The 22,604-nt window shown below is 44.3% G+C and overlaps 1 protein-coding gene across 2 annotated transcripts in view; it reads right to left on the bottom strand.

Moving 5' to 3' along the window:
* The window catches only part of PLXNA4 (plexin A4), a 456,157-nt gene that overhangs the window by 157,334 nt on the left and 276,219 nt on the right, over positions 1–22,604 (bottom strand). The window lies entirely within an intron of this gene.

Consider the following 22,604-nt stretch of genomic DNA (forward strand, 5'->3'; position numbering starts at 1 on the left):
GAGAGGCTGTTCCCAGGAGGAAAAGGACAAAGGCTACCGGCCTGAGTACTGAATGAGCTTTCTGTCACTGTGACTTTGCAGCTCAGGAGGCATTAGAGGCAGACCTGAAACACCCATCTACTGCCAAAATACTGCATTTTATTATCTCCTTTTTTTCTTTCTTCCTTTTTAATTAAAGTATTTCACTCAGAGATTTCAAAGACAGAAGGGACTGCCTAGCCTGACCTCCTGTCTAACGGACCAGAGACTTTGGATTCCTATTAGGTTTTGTAAGCCACTTACTTCTTTTGAAGCCAAACATACAATTTGGGCCCGATGACCTGATAGTCTCTTTTCCATTGAATAAGCTACAGAGAGCTTCTGTAATCTACAGCCGATTGCCAGTGCCTTCACCCCAGCTCATGTCATCAGGGAGAGTTTATTCCTTCAGATGATACAGTGTGGTATTATCCTGATGAAACACCACTGAGAACTGCCAACTGTAAACTGCTGAACAGTTACTTGTGACAAATGACAAGGGAATACACCTGAATCCTACTGACAATGTTTTACTTGGTGCAACATCTGAGAGAGTTTGAGCTGTGAAGTGACAGACTAAGATTCATTCTGACTGCATCTGCAAATGAACCAAAACCTGGTCTTTATATATAAATACATGTTAGGCAAAATTCCACCTATTTATGAAAATCTGGTACAAAATTTCTGTTTGTACCAGAAATTGTCTTCCTAATCCCTAAACAGCCAACCCACATGGTAGTTGATAGACTATGAGAAAAAGCTGAAAATCCATATTTTTACATCTGGCAGGTGGCTGTAGCTTTAGGAAACGTCAGAAAGAAGTATTATGGGATTTACTTACAATTGCACCATTGCCTGTTTCAAGTCACCCAAAGAAACCAAACCAAACAAACAAAAAACCCAACCCAACACAAAATCACCTTTCTCAAATTGAATCTATTGCCATGAGCATAAGAACATAATCAGGACAGACCACAGAGTGAGGAAAATGAGAAGGTCAAAGCAAGGAGTGAGTGACTTAAACTTCTCTAAGTACCAAAAAGTTTTAAAGGTAAGACGGCCTGGCCATGAATGCAATTGTTACACCTTCCTTAAGCTTTGAGTCAGGAAGGTATCAGTTGTTCATTTAATACAAATTGTATACTCCAGGATTTCACCCAATTAGACTTATGTTGAACCCAATAATCTGTGTTGCATCCAACTTCCAAGAAGACATACAATTTTTTACAAAAAGACAGCAAGGGGTGGAGACCTCATAATTTCTTGTTGGCCATTCCCACTTGTTACTTCCACCTGAGAAAAATAAATGATTAATTATTTTTCCTTGTTTACATCTAGCTTGACCATGCCTGTGCTGTGAACATCAGAATACTTGCAGAAGAGGCAGACAATCCAATTTTAAGGATTGTAAATCTGCCATTCCTTAATGCAGGGGCAATCGATGGTGTAATCTCCACCTTGTAATTAGAAATATGTGAACACAGTTGGTATTGGCTATGCAGCTCCTATCCAAACTGCCCTCAGTTTAACATATGGTGAGGCTCCATTTATCCTCATTAGCTTTAGATAGTTTTTCTGAACCTCAGTTTCTGAGCTAGTTTACATCAGTCTTACAGAAGAGAGCCTTGGTTAAGAAGTTTAGGTCAGAACATGCACTTTTCCAGCACCTAGTTGATGCTGATCTTGAGTTTGAAAGTTCTGAGTCAAAATCCACTTGTGACTAGTATATATATATGTAAGAAAGAAGTCCTAGAGGACTAAAATATGCTATTTCTTCACAAACTGCCACAAAAAGAGTAGATAAAAAGCAGTGCCTGTAGGTATTATTATTATTATTATTATCATCATCATCATCATTATCATTATTATCATCATCATCATCATCATCATTATTATTATTATTGAATTAGCCACCAAAGGATATCCAAGCTTCTTTCAGAGGCAGGAGGAACCTACTGGGAATCCAGGTTTACATCTTTGCAGAAATGCTTCCTTTTTAGTGCATTTAGGGTACTAGGTCCCTATAGGATAGAGTTTGTATGTTGTGTGGGAGCACACCTTGCTTGAGCTGCTGTCCGAGAGAGCACAGCTATGCAGTTTGAGCTTGCGCCAAGCTACATCCCACACCCTGTCAAATACACCGGAGGAGTAGGTATGTTGTGCTACCATTCGTGTTGCTGTATTTTATTCTTGCTATATGAGATCTTTCAGGAGATCACCTCAAGTAGCTTTACTGTGAGATTAATTAAAATTGTACCACGCTGATAAATGTCTCGGGCTGTAAGTGTCAGACCTTCTAATTAATAAAGAAAGAAACTACAAAAAACAAAGGAGCTGTGACTGAAACGAAAGCCACCTAGGGGTTGTCAGCTGAAAAGAAAAAGAACATCAAGCAAATAAGGCACATCAGAGGTCTTATTTTCCTTTGGAACATAAACTGTAATTAATTCAGCTCAGCTTTCCAAGTTGAAAGTTTTGAGGACTGACCGTGCCCCCTGGGAGCAGTCAGCTTTTTATGCTGCCCCTAAAATATCTGAAAAAGAAAAGTCCATGCAGCCTCCCAGTTACAGTGCCTTTCCTTTTTCCACTGCGATGAAGGGACTAGACAATGCTGAAGGTTGAAATCTCCATTGTAAAGGAGACTGTGATTACTCCTTCCACCCCATTTTCATCCTTGGAAAGTCTAACAAACTTACCAAGGTCATTTCTCAACCTTGGTGAGGCTCCCTACTGCTGGTCTTTCATCAGGGTGGAATAGGATTCAACTTTTTGCAGCAAATACAACCAGGGTTTCAGCAGAGAGGATTAACAAAAGCAAGGTGGCCTTCGTTTTGGGGCACTATGAGCCAGGTTAGAGTCATTTATATTCCTGCAGTGGTCATGGCTTAACTGATTTTTTGGCCTCACTGTGTTAGAGCAATATATGGATATAGGAAGAGAGTGCTGTTTTAAGGGCTTATACCCCATATGTGATGAAGCACATATCCCCGTTTTATCAATGAGAGCTGAAGCTGAAAGTGAGGTCTTGCACAGCTGAAGTAGGTGCTATCTAAATGGCTTTGAAGGTGTGGGCTTAAAGCACCTGAGCAAGTTCATGCAAGAAGTCAAGGAAAGACCTGGCTATTGAACACTAAGTTTTTAAAAGACTTTGGTTTCATTGAAATATTGAAGAAATGGAGGTAAGGTTCCTACAGATCCCTGTCCATACACCTGATGGACATCTAGGAGCTACTGTGCTTCCAAGGCTCTGTCCATAGCAGACCAGAGTGACAGATGGTCTCTGATCATCTCTGAGGTAGGCAGCATTTCCAGGGCAGTCATCCCACTACAGGATCTCCAGGATCACTGCTGTGCATTGCAAGATGTAAAAGACCCAGGAGTCTCACCACCAGCACTTTGCTTGACCAGGGTCAGGACTTGTATCCCTCAGGAAGCTTCATCATCTAGACTGTCCCCTACTCACATCTATCCAGAGTGAGATGAAACCCCAGAGCTACAGTTGGACAAGTGGTAAGGGAATCTGATGTCCTTCTCAGGGACAGCAAAAAGACAATCAGCAGGTCCAGCTGCCCTAGCATCAGCAGGATTTGAAAAGATATCTCACTTCATCAACACATTCATTCACCAGTCCCCAAAGAAATCATTCATGAGTTTCTGGCTCACAAGGACATCTTGAAAAATCTGGCAAAATCTGCAACCGCTGCACAGTTCAGAGCTCACCTGCTAGATATGATTTCAGGGCTTTTCACACAACACTGGGGCTGTCCTCACCTCTGATCCAGGCTGAATTCCAAACTGCAGCTTCTCCAGCTCCCAGCCTCACTTCCACCCTCTATTTCTAGTATGAATGAGTTATAGAAACTCATTTAAAACAAAATGATTGAGGTTTTTGGATCTGATAGACAGTAACAGCTAATCCTGTTAGAAATTTGGCTCCCACTTCTGCCATTATATATTCACAAAAGCTCCTGCTATGTGCTCAGTCATAATTTTCTGGCTCCCATTTTTGACTTTTTTATTTCAATATACATTACTTTTTTTTTCCCCTTCAACTGCCAACATTCTGGTCAAAACGTGAATCATTGCTCAATCTTTGCTGTTATAATTGGATGTTAATACAGCGGCAGGATTTATTCAGTCTGATGGACTAAGTTAATTTAAATGTACAAAAAGGCATCTTAAGTAGCCAATTTCCTTCCCAACAGTCAAAAGATACATTTCCAAAACACTGAACAGTGACTCTGTCAAGCCATGTGGGTTCTGTGAATGCTGCTATCTTTCAAGGCTCAGCCAGCCCTGAAAAACAGCAGAAAGATTAAGAGAGCAGCTTATTTGATTTCAAAGCCTTGAATAGAGTGTTCATGATAATACAGTTTATTAAATAGAGCAAGGCAAAAACACCTAAGAGACAACTGATGGAACCAGATTCTGCACCCTTAACAAGAGTCAGTGAGGGTGTTCGGTCACCTGCACAGCATCCCAGGATGCCAATTTTAATGTGGCTTTAATTGTGGGCAAAGAGACCTTGAATTCCTCTGTCATGTTTGAGTTCTTGTGCCTCATCCACCTGACCTACAAACTCATCAAAAAGCAGGAACACAGAAAAGCAAGGCTTTTCAGACAGGGAGCTGAAGCATGTCTTAGTTATACTGGTAAGAAGCAGGACTCGCAACATATAGGTGGCTGTAAAACTGGTGGGAAAGAAGATGCTCCTGCCAGGATAGAGATGAGGATCTGGGTTTGATTCCAGCCTGCCACTCCAGCATGATAAGTAAATAACTTGCCATTCCCACTGGGACATGGAATGTCATTTCTCATCAGACACCCCCAAGCTCTTCCTCTTTGTTGTAGCACTCTTCCCAGTGTATCCATGCTTACATACTTGGAAAACTGGAGGCTTTAATTAAGGAGAGTTAATTGGAAGCAGCAGTAGCTGTCAAGGGCAAATGACACAATAATTAAACTGGGGGTCAATGTCCCGCTGCGTGGCAGTATAAATTACCTGTCTAAATATACTTGTTCATCAAGGGCTTCCTACCTACAGTTGCATGCATGCGGTTTCTCCTCCTCTCCTCTTCGCTGCCCTGAGCTGTCCTGCACATGTTTGGTGAGAGATGTCTTCACTCTGGTGTTGCCAGAGCAAATCCTCAGCCACAATCACATGCCACTGACACAAAGAGAGGTAAAGCATGAAAAGATAAGCAAGATTTGGTACCCACAGCCTCTGTGGCAACAGCCCCAGAAACTTTTGGGGTAAGGCTGAGAGGTGTCAGTCCTCACCAGATGCTCTACGATGAGATTGCTATTGCTGCTCCTACTGCAGTGCCTCCCTTGGCAGGACGTTGCCTTACAGCTGGGTCAGAAAAGCCACATTAGGTGTCCTCTATGTAGAGCATACTGGGCTTCATTTCTGATCCATCAAGACTGTACAACTTGCAGCTTGTGGGGAACAGCTCTGTCATGGGAAGTGTGCAAAGCAAGGGTTTCACCCACTCACCGAAGCCTGTCTGCAGCATCAGAGTCTAAGCCTAAGCTAGAAACCCAGGCTCTGCTGAAGGAGAGACCTTTTGCAGGGCAGGATTTGTTGGCTCTGTGGTTTAGATGTCTACCAGGGATGAGCTAAATCACACCCTGGATGTGCCTATGCCTATCCACTGAATAGAAAGGAGTCTAGACAGCCAGGTCAGGTGGAGACATTTACAACGTACACAGCAAACACTGGGTGAGGTGAATCCCACATCAATGCCATACTTAGTTCCCCGCTAGTCCTCTAATCTTGCTGCTGCAAACAATCCCCAAACATGCTGGAGGTCTCCCCTCTTCCTAATTATAACCCCAGAATAACCAGTCACAATACAAAATGCATTTCTTTATTCACTGGGAGAGTGATAGAGGAAATCCACTGTGTTACATAGCTAGAAAACGGTTCCAGGAACTCAAAAAACCTGGTGTGATGACACAGACTGTTTGAACAAGTGCCTTTCACCATCTGCTCTGTAAATACAGCCCTCCTGCTTTGCTGCAGCCAAGCTCATTCCTGCTTTCTGTTCTGGCTTTATTTACAAAGGAACAAGCACTCAGATAACAAAGATTATCTCAGCCCTTTTCTTGAAGGTTTGGAGGCTTCCCAGGTTCCCCCTTCAGAACTGCTCAGCCTACCCCTAGTGCTGTCCCCTCCTTCTCCTTCTTCTCTGAGAAGTCTACCACTCTGTAATAACTCTTATCCCAAAAGCATCAATAAACCAGGGGAAACTAGGGACACACCATCCTGCTATGAGTGTGGCTGCCAACCTGGAGATGGAAGAGTGTGTGTCCAGATGTTTCAGCATTGAATCTCATTCAGATTGCCTCCAAATTCACTCTTTTTTTTTTTCCTTACCAAGAACGCAGAACTGTTCCTCAGCTGGGATAGCAACAGTGCATCTCATTGGCATCCTGATGTGCACAACTAGGAATCCTTGTTCCTTGTAAAAATCCCAGTTCACCAGCTCAGAGGTGTGGAGGGAGTGTCAAGTGATTTTACCCAAGCCTGATGAAACCAGCCACCTTCTTACTCGCCCTGCAAACCACCAGCTCTGGCGAGCCTTCTCTGCCTGTAGCATTCAATCTGTGCTGCTCCCTGCCAGGCCCAGGGAGCTTCAGATACCCCCTGCCTTGTCTACCACTAAATCTTTATCTCATGATCAAGTGTTTCAGTCTGCAAACAGTAAAACAGATGAGGTTTGGCTAAATGTTTGTGTTCACAAGCCTACAAAAAAAGAGAACCTCATGTCACAATTAATGCAAGGCCAGCCCAGGCTTAATGACAGCCAGTGCCTGTGTGGTTACTGAAGCATGCCTGCCAAGCAAGGGGTAGGTCGTTACCCAGGTGCTATAAAGACTATATATAGATTTAACTGGGACCTGTAATGGAATTTATGTCACTGCAATGGGCTTTCTTAAAGTCCAGCATCTCTTGAAGGCTCCTGGTGGAGGCGTGAACAGTTAAAACACACAGGGAGAAGTTAATAGTTTTTTCTACTGGTGACGGCTGCTTCCCAGGTCATGTTGTTCCACCATCTTTCCAGATGTTCTCATCCTTATCCTCAGATATCAAGGAGCATCTTCCTGCAGATTCATTCTCCTCAGAAGCCCTCAGGTATCCTATCATGTCACCTGTCCATTCCCATCGATGCAATCCTATCACCACTCCAAATCCCTTCTTTATACCCTTATCATCTCCCCAGGCTAAGATATCTTCCTCCCATTGCCTGGAAGATTTTTGCCTCTTCTCACTCACCAGCCACCCTCACCTCCCCCAGGTCTCTAGCTCCACCTTTTGATGACCCATGCAGTTCACGAAGGATGGATCATGTTGATCTAATTCCCTTGTGCAGGGTACGACCCATAGAAACACTATAAAGCTACATAAATTGTGGCAGTTTGAAAAATGCCCTTTTCTTCCATTGAGATCAGACTTCACATTCCCCATTATACTACATAAAAGCAGCCATACTGGCTGGGAACAGCACTCCACATATCCCAGTTCCTTGCCTTCAGCCATGGCTTCATGGCACTAAAGAAAGCATAAAAACAGGGTAAACATTTATGATGTCCCCAGTAGCTGCTCAGACTTTGGTTCTTTTAATTCAGGGAAATCTATGAGTCTTATGTGTCCCTATGCTGTAACCTGAGCAGATCTTTCTTTAATTTTCCAGTGCATCCTTGAAATCGCATTGACTTTTCCCATCCACAGCCTGCTTTGGCAGGGAGTTTCACAGGTCCAGAGCCCACTGCTTGAAGGAATGACCTCCTTTCATTTGTTCAAGACTTGATTTTCAACAGTTTAATTTCATGCCCTCTGATTCTTGTATTTGCAGAGGTGGTGAACAGTCACTTCCTATCCATCCCCTTCTGCCATTCACAATTGCACCAGTCTCTACCATACACTCCAGCTCAACTCTTCCCAGCCTGAGGAATTCCTGCTTCTTCAGCCACTTCCCATTCCATACCTATGATCACCCTGGTTCCCTTTCCCTTTTGACCATTTTTTTATCCTTGCTGGCCAAATGTTGGGCAAAAAGAGAGGCTACTTGGTGGCCTAGGTCATCTCTTTATAGCCTTCTCCACCTTCTCCCCTCCCTGGACTCTCAGGCACTGACCACATCAAAAACTGTTAATCTACTGCCTTTAACAGGGTGGCATCTCTCAGCTTGAGGCACACGACTGTGCATATCCTTCAGGCTCATCCCAGCTGAGAAAGAAAACACATCAGCTTAAGCTGTGATTAAGACTGCTTTATCGCGGGCTCAGGGAATAGCAGGTGACTCATAAAGCTGTGTGCACTTGATTGCTTTCAGTGGTGTGAGCATACGGTGGTATGCTCCTCAGAGGCCATGCTTCTTGCCATGCAAAGTAGCATTTGTTTTCTTCCCAGATACGCTCACACGTACCCCCACTTCGGCTTCTCTCATCACTGCTGCCTCTCCTTTTAGAAGTCGGTCTCCATGCAGTGCCATCAAACCTCAGCTGACACCAGCACCACAGCCTGCCACCGGCAGCATCAGCTGGAGTGGTAGCATCAGCTGAAGAGTTATGAGGTCATGCTGGTTAATTTGCAAACCAAAAACTCAAGATCTGAGGCAGGGAGAGCCATGATAACCTTTGCTTGTAGCTGATCCTGAGCTGCAGCAAACATGTGCTAACCCAACCTGGAGACACAAAATTGGGATTTTCCAGGGCTGTTACATACCTCTGCCTCTCCCGAGCACTCACCACCAACAGTGTTACTGCTTCAGTCAAGAGTTAACCGAGATCCACAGAGAAAATGTGAAGCAGGCTCTTCATGAGCCCTTAAATGTCTCAGTTTATTAAACAAGAGAAAACCAGATAGAGCTTTCTGCTCAGCTGATGCCTGTGAGAGCTCAGTGGGCCCCTGAGATTTGGGTGGTAATTAGCGCTGCCAAAAAGACGATGACCAGGGCAGAGGTGCAGGCAACTATGTTGGGGCACATATATTTGCCTTTAGGTATCTGTTTGCCTTTAGACACTTTTTGTTTCAGCATGGAATAAGCAAGAAGGTCCTAGCAAAGCCCAGCTCCCTCTGCAGTGCTTTAATTCACAAAGGCCTTGAAATTCAGAATTCCTGCTGAGTGCAAGGAGGGTTGCTCCATCCCAGCCCCCAGTGCCCATATTTCAATGAACTAAGTACATAACCTAGTGCAGCAAGCACTACACATGTTTTCCCAGCTTTCTCAGACATTCATCTTGCCATAAAATGAAAGTTCAAGGACATTTAATTCACGGATCATATAAATGCATAGCATTTAAGGTCAGAAGGGACCACTAGATCATCTGTTCTCACAGGCTACTCATCCACCCTTATACTGAACCAAATAATCTGGTTTTAGCTAAAGCATGTTGCCTAGAAAGACTTCTTGTTTCAAGGTGAAAATACGCAGAAATGGAGAATCCTCCATTTCACGGGCAGCTTGTTGCAGTAGTTAATAACTCACACCAGAAAAAGCTTGTATATGCCTTACTCTTCAAGTGAATTCACGAGGCTTTGGCTTCCAACCACCGACTCTTATTTTGTTTTTCTTCTCTAGATTGAAGAGCCCTTTAAGCCTGCTGTTTCCACCCCATGAAGATGTTCAGACATGCCAATTGAGTCATTCCTTGACCTCCCTTCTGATCAATTAGCAGACTGAGATTCTTTCAATCCCTTTGAGGTAATCAGACCTTCCCGCTCCCTGCAAATAATATTTGTGGGTCTTTAGTGCTGCTTTTCTTCTCTCAGGGCTGTTTTACAAAAGGGGTCTCCAGTGCTGACCACAGAGCATGACTACTGCTCACCCTACTCCCTTACACTCCTCCAAGGATGCAAGGTGGTGCCAGCCTGTTTCTACTATAGGCTAGACTAGGACAAGCCCTTTGCAAGGATGTAAAGAAACGACTCACTCATCCATTTCAGTCATTGCTTTCTAGGACACATCTCCCACTTTCCAGCATGACCTACATTCCTTCTTACGAGACAAGGAAGTTTGCATCTGTTTTCTTCGAGGGAGCCAAAGTCACCCAACAGCTCTGCCCTCATCATTGTTAATGCTGAGCTAATCATTGTGCCACTGAATATTTTATCTGCAGGATTTAATATCAACTTCCCACTCATTCATGAAAATTTTCAATAGCTTTGGACCCAGTATTGATCCCTGGAGAATACTATGAGGAAAACCCTCAGGCTTTTTGAGAGCTGCCAAGTACGAAGCCATTTCAGAGACGTCTTCATGCTATTTTTAGCTGCCTTTTTTTTTTTAAGGGAGCAGGCTGTGGTGTTGACTCAAATGCTGTACAGAAAGGTAAAGAAGGGTATCCACATAATAAAACTTCATTATTTCCTTGAAGAATGAATCACCTGCTTTCCCAAAGAATGAAAAATGCCTTGTTTTCCATAAAAAACATGCTACTCAGCTGCTAGTCAGCCCAATTCAGGAGCAAGCATGAGAAGCTTCAGACTTATGCAGGGACTTTACTAGTTAATATTACCCCTTCTAGCCACCACAAATCACTAAAACAGGGTGTCTTACTGATGCACTTAAATTAGGAATATATTCCCTAGGATATTCGATGTCAGGCATTTCAGGTCTCAGGTGTGCAAAGTCACACTCAGAGGGGCCTAGCACTAACCAGTGCCTATATATTATAGCTTTATACCTGGCTAAAATACCTTGGTGAATAGCCCAAATTTAGACAGGATCAGTCTGGGCACTGGAAATCTGTGGGGTTGTTAGGATATGCATTTCCTGAGACTGAGGTGACCCCCAGAATTGTGGTCACCCTGTGGCTACAGACACTGCAGAGGTGCAGCAGCATTGATACAGCTGGTTTTGCTGCCATCCAACAGCACATCCTTTCTGCTGGCTCCTGGTGCTAACGCTGAATTCACGCCTTTCCATGGATCCCACTCTTTGTGCAGGAGCACACCAGCATCTTCATTTCTCCAATCAGCTTCTCTTTCCCGTGTCCTCCTGTAATTTTTTCACCTTTTTCTCCAGCCAAAGCAGAAAGCTGAGACTCCCACTGCACCTTTTTTTTTATGGAAAGACATACACAGCACCCAGATTTTTTTGGGGAAAACAACTGGTACGAGGATCTGTAGAGAAACAGAATTTTAGTCCCTATAGATAACTGATTTAAACCTGATTTAAGGCCTGGTACTGCTTTGGTACTGTATGAAACAGCAAGATGTCATTTCAGCTTCTGCTGCCAGCCACTGCTGAGCAGGACTGCTGCCCGAGGAACCAAGGGCCGGGTGGGGGGTGGGGGTGTGTGACAGTATTGCACAGGACAGCAAGATGCACATGCCAGCTGTCCTGTGCACAAAGCACAGAGACCCAAGAGACACCCACAAAGCCTATGCCAACTCTATCCAGGTGGTTCCCAAATTGTCATATTGAAAGAGAGCAGGATTAACCTACTGAGTCATGTTAAAGGAGCCCTCCACCTAGAAGATCAAAGGCACATTGGCCCCATGTCTCTTATTATACCTGCCTCCTTTACAGGCATCCCTTACAAAAGCCCACAATCTGATTTGGACTGTGGGATTTGCTCAGGTACATTTCACAGTGCACAACACTCCATAAAAGAATAACCCAAAACCAACCAACAACAACCAAAAAAACCCAACAACCACACAAAAAATCCCAAAACCAGAACACCAACCCAAAAAATACCCTTTTGCCCCTGGCCACAAAGAAAGGAACCTCATTTGGCACATAATGCAAGGGGAAATAAATGACTGCAAGGAGTAGGGCCAGGCCCTCGGAGAACCCCTCTGAAAAACAAGCCATGCCGTGCAGGTCAAAGGACCCGTTCCTCCTGTCCACCTCCAGCAGCCAGGACAGGGACACTGCCTGACTCCTGGGGCAGCTCTGGCACCTCCCGGCAGGGCTAGCTCACGTGCACAGTGCTGGCACGGCAAGTGATGCTCATGCCTCTTGGCAGGATCCTGCTGACCCTCCTGGACCCTTTTATCTGGGTCTCACCCACATCTCAAAGAGAAGCCAGTGGCTTCAAAAAGTTTGGAGTCTTCTTGCAGAGCTCAGGGCATCTGACTTCCCTGTCTCAGTAGCAGTAGCAGTGACCTCCTCATTGCTCCTCTTTACTCTTCCTTTTTGCCAGGTAATGTGAACACATGAACAAAAGCACCAGCACTCTTCACCTGCAGTCCTCAGAGCCATTCAGGAAGGGAATGAGGAACAAAAAGCATCAGGGATTAGAAGAAAGTCAAGCATAACACTAAAGTGGCTGTCTGAAGGTCAAACACACTTAATGCTTTTATTGGCATGAGAATTGACACCAGTTTCATTAAAGCAATCTAACCACTACCTAAATACTGCCGTGGCCACACATACCCTTGTTTGAAGAAACCCTCTGATGCATAGACTGGCCAAAGTGGAGGGAAGCTGAGGTAGCTGAAATCCCCTCTCCTGAGGTCTGTGCACTGCATCTGGCGTCCTTTCAGCTACAACAGGCTTGTAGCACCCATAGGATCAGCAGAGGGGACCAGAGATACTGATCATCCAGCATCACACTCCTTCTCATGCGTGTGGACACATGTATGCACGCTCCCATGCATGCACACATGCAATCCTGGCAACCAGCTTACGGCATTTGCAAGCACTGGCAGATTTATACCATACAGAAAGGGGCTACGAGGAACATGTTTTTTATTTATCAGATTCTATTTCACACTGGTGAACCATAAAATTCTAACTACAGCTTTTCTCAGTCTTTTACTGATCTATGATATCTGTCTGTCTGTCTCTTACCTATCCGCATGCATGCAGTGTGCTGGCAATAATGTATGTCCTGAAGGAATGGTATCACCTCTGCTTCCCGAGGATTGGCGCCTGCCTCATCCAGAAACAGCAATCCCTGCCCCTGCTTTATTAACCGAACAGCAGGCGTTGAGAAAAACCCTCACCCACACAATCAGGAGAGTGGTTTTCTCAGCATTTGTGGAGAGCAGGAACTTAGGAATGTGTAATAAAACCAGAGGACAGCTGAGAATCAGTTTAAAATCTCACCAAAATAATAGGTGAGGAGGAGAGTTTCCTTCCAGTTGCCTGGGATTTTACCTGAGGAGAACTGTGTATCTCCTGCTTTAACTTCATGAGTTAAAATATCACCTTTTTGAGTCATGTTTTAGAAAAACACAAGAGTTCATGCCCCTGTTCCTTTACCTTCTCCAGAGGACACACAAATTCTATAGGTAGCTGGCACAAGGGAGTGAAGGAAAAATGATGCTCTGTGTAATTTTATCTTTTGTTTCAGCCATTGCTCCTGAATCAACGTCTTCAAACATCCTTCCCTGTTTGGAGATCTTACTTATACCTTTGGAGACAGAAATAATTTGTGAAGGAGGGAAGCCCAGCCAGGTAGGAGCACAGCTCCAGTGCCTCTCTGGCCAGGGACCCACGTCTGAACAAGTTATTTAATCTCCATTTCACTTCATCTAGCCAAAGCATCTCTGAAAGGGACATAAACACCATCTAGGACTATTTCTCTCCATTGCTTATGAATGAAACCTACAGCCGAGGTGGGATGAATCCGGAGCATGCTTTTTTTCTGCCTGCACAGCAAGGGTTAGAGCATATCTGCAGCTCGCAAGGATGTGGAGCTCTGGGACTAGGGGGATTGCCTGGCGCTGAGGGTGGATGTTTAGAAAGGCATGTACTGAATCCCTGGAAATATTTAGCTCAGATGGTTTGTTTTCCTAAAAGATGTGCAGTACTGCTGAGCTGGGGGCTCAGAGCAGCCATCTCCCTGAGGAGTTCTGCGACCTCAGTTATGCAGATCACATCAGACAGTCACACTGGTCTCTTTTGGCTTTCAAGTCTATGAATTTATAAGTAGTTGCCGAATAGTTTCAATGATAATTGTCAGCCTGCACTGAAAAGAGCTTAGCTAGGCATACAGACCTCATGTGAAGTGAAAAGTTTTTATTATTATTATTATTATTGCAGATGGGTTTTGTCTTGCTCAGCTTTAAACTCCATTTTCCCTATCAGGATATAGATTTCAGAAGACAAGTTGCCTGACCCAGTGACCAGGCCTGTAATGGGACTGCTACAGTAATTGCCATATTTGCAAGACAAGTACGAATTACTACTTCTAGATTAGCTATGCAGACAGTGGAGATGAAGTTTATTGTTGCCCTAAATGCGTTGCTTTCTGCTGATGCATGAATGTTCCAGCAATTAGTTTGCTGTGTTAGGGTCCCTTTTTCCACATATTTTTCCTGGGGTTTTACTTGGAGTTTTTGTGAATTATTGACAGTATCATTACTGCTTTTTTTCTTTTTTTTTTTTTTTTTTTTTACATTATTGCAGATTTTGCAATTATTAATTTTCCATTACTAATTCCTCCACTAACAAGAATCCTAAACATTATTTTATTATATAGGCAATTATGGAAAGGGGTTCTGTATTCAAATGACCTGTAGTATCAACGAGAGTATCACTGGCAGTTCCTACTACTTAATCTCTCCTGAATTCCTAAGTTTTAATTCAGAGTATCCTATTAAAATTCATGAACATTTTTTTGTTTTATTAATGAGAAATTAGACTGACTCAACAGTTCCCCCCAAAACCATGTCTGTTCTCTGCAGAAATCTTAATCCTTTCATAAAAGAATCTAAAGAATTAATTTTCTTATGACTCGTAATATGTCTGATTTACTGGTCTGATCTCAGTAAAATTCCATTTCAACAGAAAATTTAGTCATAGTTTAGTATTAGCATCTCCATTTCCTTGGCTTTGTTGGTGATTTTGGGTGGGTTTTTTCGTACAATTTGTAAAGCAGAACTTGATGCATGGCTCTTCTTGAAAAGGATAGCGTGGAGACCAATTAGTCAACCTAGAAACTGGCAAACTCCTCCTCAAGTGACTACATGACTGCCACAAAATGGCAGCTAAATAAAGATCTATCTAGCTTTTAAAAATATTAACCTTTTTGTTGACGCTGCCATTTATCAGAAGATTTATTCTTTGAATGACAAGATAGATACAGCAAAAAGCAGAGCTAAAGGCCACCAGCTCCCCCATCATCACACAGATGGGCAGCAAATGCCCAGGGGTGCTTTTAAGCATAAAGACTGAGCAACCATTTTGGCAAAATAACTGAGATTAAAGCATGATTTAGAAGTTTGGTTTGCATAAAATGCTTCCTTAATTACTTAGAAATTGACAGACTTATTAAAACCTAATATCCACTTCTCTCTGTCTCTTATTTCTGTTGTCAAGCTGAGCCAGATGTTTCATCAAAGGTGCGAGCATCCTGCAAACGTCAAAGCCTTGTATTAGGTATCTCTGTATTCCCTAATACCTAGAGGCTGGTTTATAACCTGAAGAACTGCAGTTAAGGCTTCTTCTAAATTTTTGGTTTAGGAAGGTTTTAATTAAAAATCATGTTAAAGCACTAAGCTCCAAAATATTTTTATTATTATTTTCTTTTTGCTTTTCTTGCAAATGCCTGTCCATGGATGCTGTTTAGAATGAAAGCTTGAGGGGGGGTGGGGGGTGGGGGGGTGGAATAACCACCTTATTCACTGTCCTGGGGAAATTCTCTCCTGCAATGAACCTGCAGAGTCATTGCCAGTGGCCACTGCAAGGACTGAACTGTAGGACCAGTTGTGGTTCAGGCTGGCTGGGAAAGCGCCTGCAGAAGAAATTCCATGGGGAGATGCTGGTTCACTGAATTCAATTCATCGAGCACTGACAGATTGCAATGAGCTGTTATTAGCTTCAGCACATCAGAGAGGGAGTATAAAACTTCCAGTAATTTGCAAGTTGTGCACCTGAACTTAGAAATGCTGAGCTGTTTTTGGAGCAAAAAGAATAATCTTTTCCAGATAAACCTTATTCCAGAAAAGAATTAAAGGATCAGGTGTTATGCTCAAAATACCTGTGTTAGCAGTTTATCTGGGAGAGTTGTAGGAGTGGGTGGCAAGCAGTAATTCAGACCCAAAGCACTGAAGATGGACAGTCTGAGGCAGAACAGTTTTCAATAGGTCGTCATCTGAATAAACAAATATTGTTGGCAAGCATTAATAACCCGTTAGCGAGCAGAAGTCTGGGAGACCTGACTGCAGCACAAACTACTCTGTTCCTGCTTGGGAAATTGTTGCCTCTGAAAGCCCAGACAGCTTCACATTTTCAGTGGCAAAAATGGTGAGCAAGGGAAATTAATTTTCACCCTTGATGAACTCAGGAGGTAAGGAGAAGAAAAGATGAGATTGAGAGGTGCTCTTCAAACTGTCCACCAAAGGGAAGGAAATGGAAACATCTACTGGCCATTAGACAAGCAGTCCCAAGTGTGGTAAACAAAGCTAAATTCCCAGAGCATCCTTTAGCTCCTCTAGCTGCTGGCTGTTGATAAGCTGCCGACAAAACCCACGGTCTACTGCGAGAGGAATGGGGCTGGGGTGCAGCTCCATCTTTAACAAACCGTTTTGCATTTTTACCTTTTCTGCATTGCTTTCTCCAGGTCCCTGCAATCACTATTTCTTTGTCGGGCAGGACTGTGTACTTGAATATCAGCAGTGGTGCTTGTGGCGCAGGAGCTCACCTCGTCTGTGGGAGCTCAGGCTTGAGCTCACCATGCTCACCACACAAACCGATCTTGCTTGTAAAGCACTGCTCTGACATGTCCTATTGCTGTGAAGTGAGGACACTGACCACACTGACCTCTTCCAGGGACAGTGTGCCACACAAAACGCAAAGCTAATAAGGCACAATTGCCACTGGGGCAAGTGACCTCTTTGCTTCCATGAAAAATGCCTGGCTTTCCAGGCATTACTCGTTTCAAGGACAAGGTTTAATAGCTGGTCTGCGGGAAGGAGCTGGGAAGGACAGGAAATCTGATCAGATGAAAGAGGTGGGTCTATCAAACGGTGCTCTGAAAGCACTGTGCAGCCTGATAGCTCGGATTTTATTGACTGACAACTTTGAGAGTCTGAAGAAAATCCCTGTGCTCACTGCTCTCAGGTTTCCCTGGGGAGTTGTGAGTGTATATCCTTATGTCCCTTTCAGAGATGCTTGGGCTAGATGAAGTGAATTGGAGATTAAATAACTTGCTCAGACATGGGTCCCTGGCCAGGGAGCCACTCGAGTTGCGCTTCTACCTGGCTGGGCTTCCCTCCTTCATAAATTATTTCTGTCTCTAAAGCCACGTCAAGAAGACAATAAAACAACTTCTGCATAGGTAGTTGACCAAGGGAATAAACAGACTGACAAGGAAAATGAAGCAGCAGAGCTGGGTAGTTTATAGGAAAGGTACAAGGAGTCCATCTCTGTGTCCTCAAGTCCTGAGCCACCGGTTACTGGAAATGGAGAGCATGTCACTGTTTTCTCTCTTTTGAAGCTCTCTGTTACATGTTCATCACCAATCCTTATTAGAAAAAGCTTTCTAGGCTGGAGACACAAAATCATGGAATCACAGAATAGTTTGGTTTGGAAGGGACCTTTAAAGGCCATCTAGTCCAACCCCACTTCAACGACCAAGGACATCTTCAGCTGGATCATGTTGCCTTGTCCAACCTGACCACAAATGTTTCCAGGGATGGGGCATCTATCATCTCTTTGGGCAACCTGTGCGAGTGTCTCACCACTCTTATCATAAAAATTTCTTCCTTAGATCTAGGCTGAATCTACACTCTTTCAGTTTAAAGGCATTTCCCCTTGTCTTATTTCTACAGGCCCTTGTAAAAAGTCCTTCTCCAGCTTTCTTGCAGGTCCCCTTTAGGCACTGAAAGGCTGCTGTAAGGTCTCCCTGGAGCCTTCTTTTCTTCAGTCTGAACACCCCCAACTCTCTCAGCCTGTCCTCATAGGAGAGGTGCTCCAGCCCTCTGATCCTTTTTGTGTCCCAGCCCTGGACCTACTCCACATCTCAGTGTGACCAGTGCAGCCAGGCCAGGCAAGCTGTACCCAGTCCACTTCTGTGCCAGTGAAGAAGGAACAGCATCATCCCTTTCAGGAGATGTAAATCTGAAGATTGATACAAAAAAGGGTAGGAAATGAGAGGAAGGAAGACAAAGTCATCACTGAAGATGGATTAGAAGTTTTAGAGAAAACTCAATTTGCCAGGCAACTTTGCATTGTAAAATCGCCTTGACGGGGAAGTGAAGGCAGAATCAGACACCTCCATCACAGATGGTCCCATCTCAGTGGGAAGATCCCATTACGTGGTAAGGGGAAGCAACATCATGGAGAAATTTGTCTGTGGAAGATGTGTGTCTGGGGACCCAACAAGGGCAGGCTTCCGTCACCAGCACTTGCCTTTTCCCAGTAACGCTGCAGCTAAGCTTCTCCGTATCATAGCTCAGGGTCACTTGATTTCTGTTATGAGCTTCATTTGCAAAATGTGGTAATCCACATATTTTCCACTGCATATAACTGGGAAAGCCACCAAACCCCCCTCAAATCCACCCCTAGGAAACCATAAAAAAAAACCCAAACAAAAGCCCAACCAACCCACAAAAACACCACCTCAAAACACAAAAATGCACCAAAAAAACCCCACAAAACCCCCACAATGATGGCTCCAGCTATCCTAAACTTGTTTCTCCAACATAAAAGCTGGGTTTTGGAAATGTTGTTTAATCCTTTCTAGAGGTTAAACACCTCAGTCTCAAGAGGAGGTCTTTGCTAGAGAAGCCGTTCTGCTTTTTTTTTTTTTTTTTTTTTTAACCCCCAGTTAAACTTTAAGAAAAGGCTGAAGATTGCAAATGTGATATTTGGCTAGGAAGGATTCCAGCATGAGGAATCTCCACTCTTCCTCTTCGTTTTAAAAGACCAGTCTATTTAAAGTTCAAAAGCATATGTTGCTCCCCACTTAAATTCCATCCCTTTTGTTGCCTGGCTGCAAGCGAGAGGATGCCACTTTTCTTCATCTGGCTCAAAACCATCGTGTTGCTAGATTGTGCATCACGGATTATTCACTAAATCCTGGTTATGTGATGATGTGACATCTCAACAGAACTCCCTGCCAGCACTGTGTGAAAATTTTCTCAACTGATCCCACCGTCAGAGTCATTTGCGTGTGAAATTGTGACTCTCTTTGAAAACAGAAAAAGGGCAAGCAAATAAACCTCTGCCAACACTGCTCCCTCCTCTGATGTGTCCTAGTTGCCAGCTAGTGTCCTGCAGGTTTGCACCCACCTTCCCGGGTCTGGTGTATTATGTCTTGGATCTGCTGAATCTGAAAAACTCCAGACTTTGGTGACCAGACCTTCACATTCTGGGATGTGAGAGACTCACTTTGTTCCATATGCCTCCTTACTGACAGTGAGGTGTGGAGCACAAAGCCCTACATCCTTTGCTTATGGTTCCCCATACCTTAATTAAGTCCCATCTCTTCATGTGCTCATACTCATACCAGAAACAGGACTACAACTGTGAGTAGAAATTGTACTACTTCGTCTCTATTTCTCACCCATTCTTAATCAAAAAGAGGGTTCAGCTGACACGTGAACATTAACGGCAGCAAAAGCCTTTCACGACATTGTTGCAGACTTGGTGCAGTTAGCAGAACTCCACCAGCTTTGGAGGCAACGAGCATGCAACTGAGTGAAGTCTTAAGTAATAATATCTTAGTAGTTCTCAGATGACACAGGAGCACTGCAAAAATGTCAAACCTAACACCATTATTCAAAAATAGGAGCATGTGATTAGACAAGCAATTATACACCGAGTAGCTTAACATAAATTGTGGGTAAAAATATCAGAAACAATTTTTCAGGATTTAGTGAGGGAGCACCTTGTAAAGCATAATTGGATTAGAGGAGACAGCCAGCATGGATTTACAAGCAGGAGGTCTTTTGCTTAACTAACTTGTTGGAGTTCTTTGAAGCTACAGTATTGCTGCCAAGGTAGGCAAGGGAAATGTAATAGATGTTATGCACTTAGATTTCCCAAAAGCAATTGGTGAGGTTGTACAGTGAGATTATCGGCTAATGGAAGAAATCGTGCTATAAAAGAGGGCTGGCTTAGAAAAATGGCTCAGAAGCAGAAAACAGCCAGTGCGTGGGTTGGCTTGCCATGTTCGTTCTCAACCTCAGAAGTGAGTTATTTAAGTGCTTGGCCTGGGGAAGAAGGAGGTGGAGGGGTTCAGGCTTGGAGATCTTTTTGCTCAGATTTCAGAGAGCTCCCACCCTTTCGCAATGTGCAGATCTCCCACAAGAGCTCAGCTTATCAGCCCCGAGGATGAGAAGAGCCCAGGGAGATCATTCCCCCTCCAGAAAGAGGTGCAATTCAAAGGCAGCCCGGCTGCACAGGCTGTGTGATCTGCCAGCCTCAAGGCTGCTTGCAGAAGGACAACCAAACTTTGCTTCCACTGAACAAGTGAGGAAACTGAGGCACAAGCAGGAAGGAAAATGTGCTTGATGTCACCCAGATCAGTGGCAAAAGGAGCACAGATGCCCCAGGGCCAGGCTTTACCCTCTGGCTCATGCTGCCATGGAGCATGTTCAAAGCAAAGGACCTTCCGTGCAAATGCAGGGTGAGCACAGCCAGCCTCAGCACAGCACCTACCCTTGCCACAGAGAGAGGCCACCCTCACGGGGAAAGAGGAGAAGTTTGGGGAAAGATGGGTGCATGGAGGAGTGGACAGATGGGGTGCTGGCAGCAGGCACAGAGCCCTCCAGTAGCCAGGTCCTGTGCTTTCAGCCCTTCATCTGCAGCCAGCAGACTAATTTCAAATTTTCTACTTTTGATTTACATCAAAAGCAGGCTAAGGAGAAGACCCAAGTGGCTGGATTCATATCACAGTCCCTGAAACTCTCCCAAGAAGTCAGTTGTGCCTTCTGTTTCTTTTCCACATCATGTCCCAATAGCAGGCAACATTTTGCTCCCAGCTCCAGCTGCTTTTCTTGGCTGCCCTCAGAGCCGCCAGAGCCGATAAGGCTGGAATCCCCGTTCAGTACAACCCTACTGCTGTCCAACAACAACGGTGACTGGATCAGGGATCAGCAGCATTCCCAGGCATTGTGCAAGGCTTTTAATGGATGCCCTGCAGACCTCACTCCAGCTCACAGACCGCCGGCCGCCCACCCCTATAATCGCATCCTGCCTCCCTCCTCCACCAGCGCTGTGGCTGTCACCCCCATCACTCCTCCTGGCCTCCCCATTCCCTCATCCCCCCTTCCCACCCCCCAGAACATGACCCAAGTTTGTTATGGATCACTGTATTTACAAAGCTTAAGCTGAAAATCAATTTTAATTACCAAAATCAGATTGCCATATCAATAAATCACTGGGGACCTTTCAGAGACACAGACAGAAGGTTGCACCTGGAAGTGGAGGGAGGGAGAGATAATGAGTAATTTTCCCATCGGGCTCCTCCCTGCATTCACTGGACAATATTCATCAACATCATTATCTTTGGTATTATTGAGGGTGTAAAAGGGAGATGAATGGAAGTGGAGTCAGTTTTAAGCAAATAGCGCTGGCTGAAATTTGATTTACCAGGGATCTCTTGGCAAGAGCTGTAATTTTTTACCATTAGGATAGTGCTGAAGAAAGTGGCTGGAAAACTTTTCACTGTGACCCCTCTGTCAGGGTAAATGATTGATATCAAACTGTATCCTGGAAAGATAACTAATCCTTTGCAACTGGAATGAAAGGCTACACAAAGCATCATTATTCCTGTTGCAACAAGCCTACCTAAATATATGATTATTCATCACCATTATTATGAGAGGCACTCTTACTGGGATGTGTGCCACTTCAGAGAGCTCAATGGTTTGAGTCTGGGACAAGTCCCAGTAGTGCCCTATTTCTCCTTTCTATCCTTGGGTCAGAGGGCTTGCCATGAGCTCCAACATCTTTCCAGACAGACCCAAAGTCAGAAGAGGGAAGAAGATGCAACCCAAATGGTGGTGGCATGCAAGATGAGGGTTGAGCAGGTCCCTGCTCTGCGTGCTGGAGATACAAGGAGTAAGGAAGACATCTTTAAACTCTCAGAGTCAGAGACAAGACAACCCTTTGCTGTAACCAGTACTCGTGCCAAGAAATAGGATTTTTTTGGTTTCAGACCATCAAAATTGCTGCTGGCCTGGGTAAGTCCTTCAGTTATCTGTTTCTCCCAGCTCTGCCACACTGACCAGAAGGAGGTGAGCAAGTCAAAAGCAGGGGAGGAGTCGTGGCAGGTATAAATTGGCATCTTCCACTGCAGAACAGCCAAGCAGCTCCACTGTGCCCAACACCACTCACTGCAGAGTCATAACTCACTCCCCAACAGACGGTGAGTCAGAGATATTTGGATAGCCCAGTTCAGGGCCAAGATGCCAACAGCAAGACATATCCTCAAGCACAGCTAGGTACTGATGGACACCACTGAGCACAGGTGCCAGATCCAAAAGGTACTTGGCTTCTGTACCATGATAGAAAAGCCTTTTTTCAGAAAGAATCTTTTGCCAAATGCCAAACTTCAGGCACTCTTGGAGAGGTCACCATAGTCAAATCAAGCTGAATCTGGCAGGTATTTAGGCATCTTCAGGTCCAGATCCACGAAGGGACACAGAGGGTTGCTATCACTAACATAAGAGG

This window comes from Falco rusticolus, chromosome 5 (assembly GCF_015220075.1).
Source record: "Falco rusticolus isolate bFalRus1 chromosome 5, bFalRus1.pri, whole genome shotgun sequence".
NCBI classification, from domain to species: Eukaryota; Metazoa; Chordata; class Aves; order Falconiformes; family Falconidae; genus Falco; species Falco rusticolus.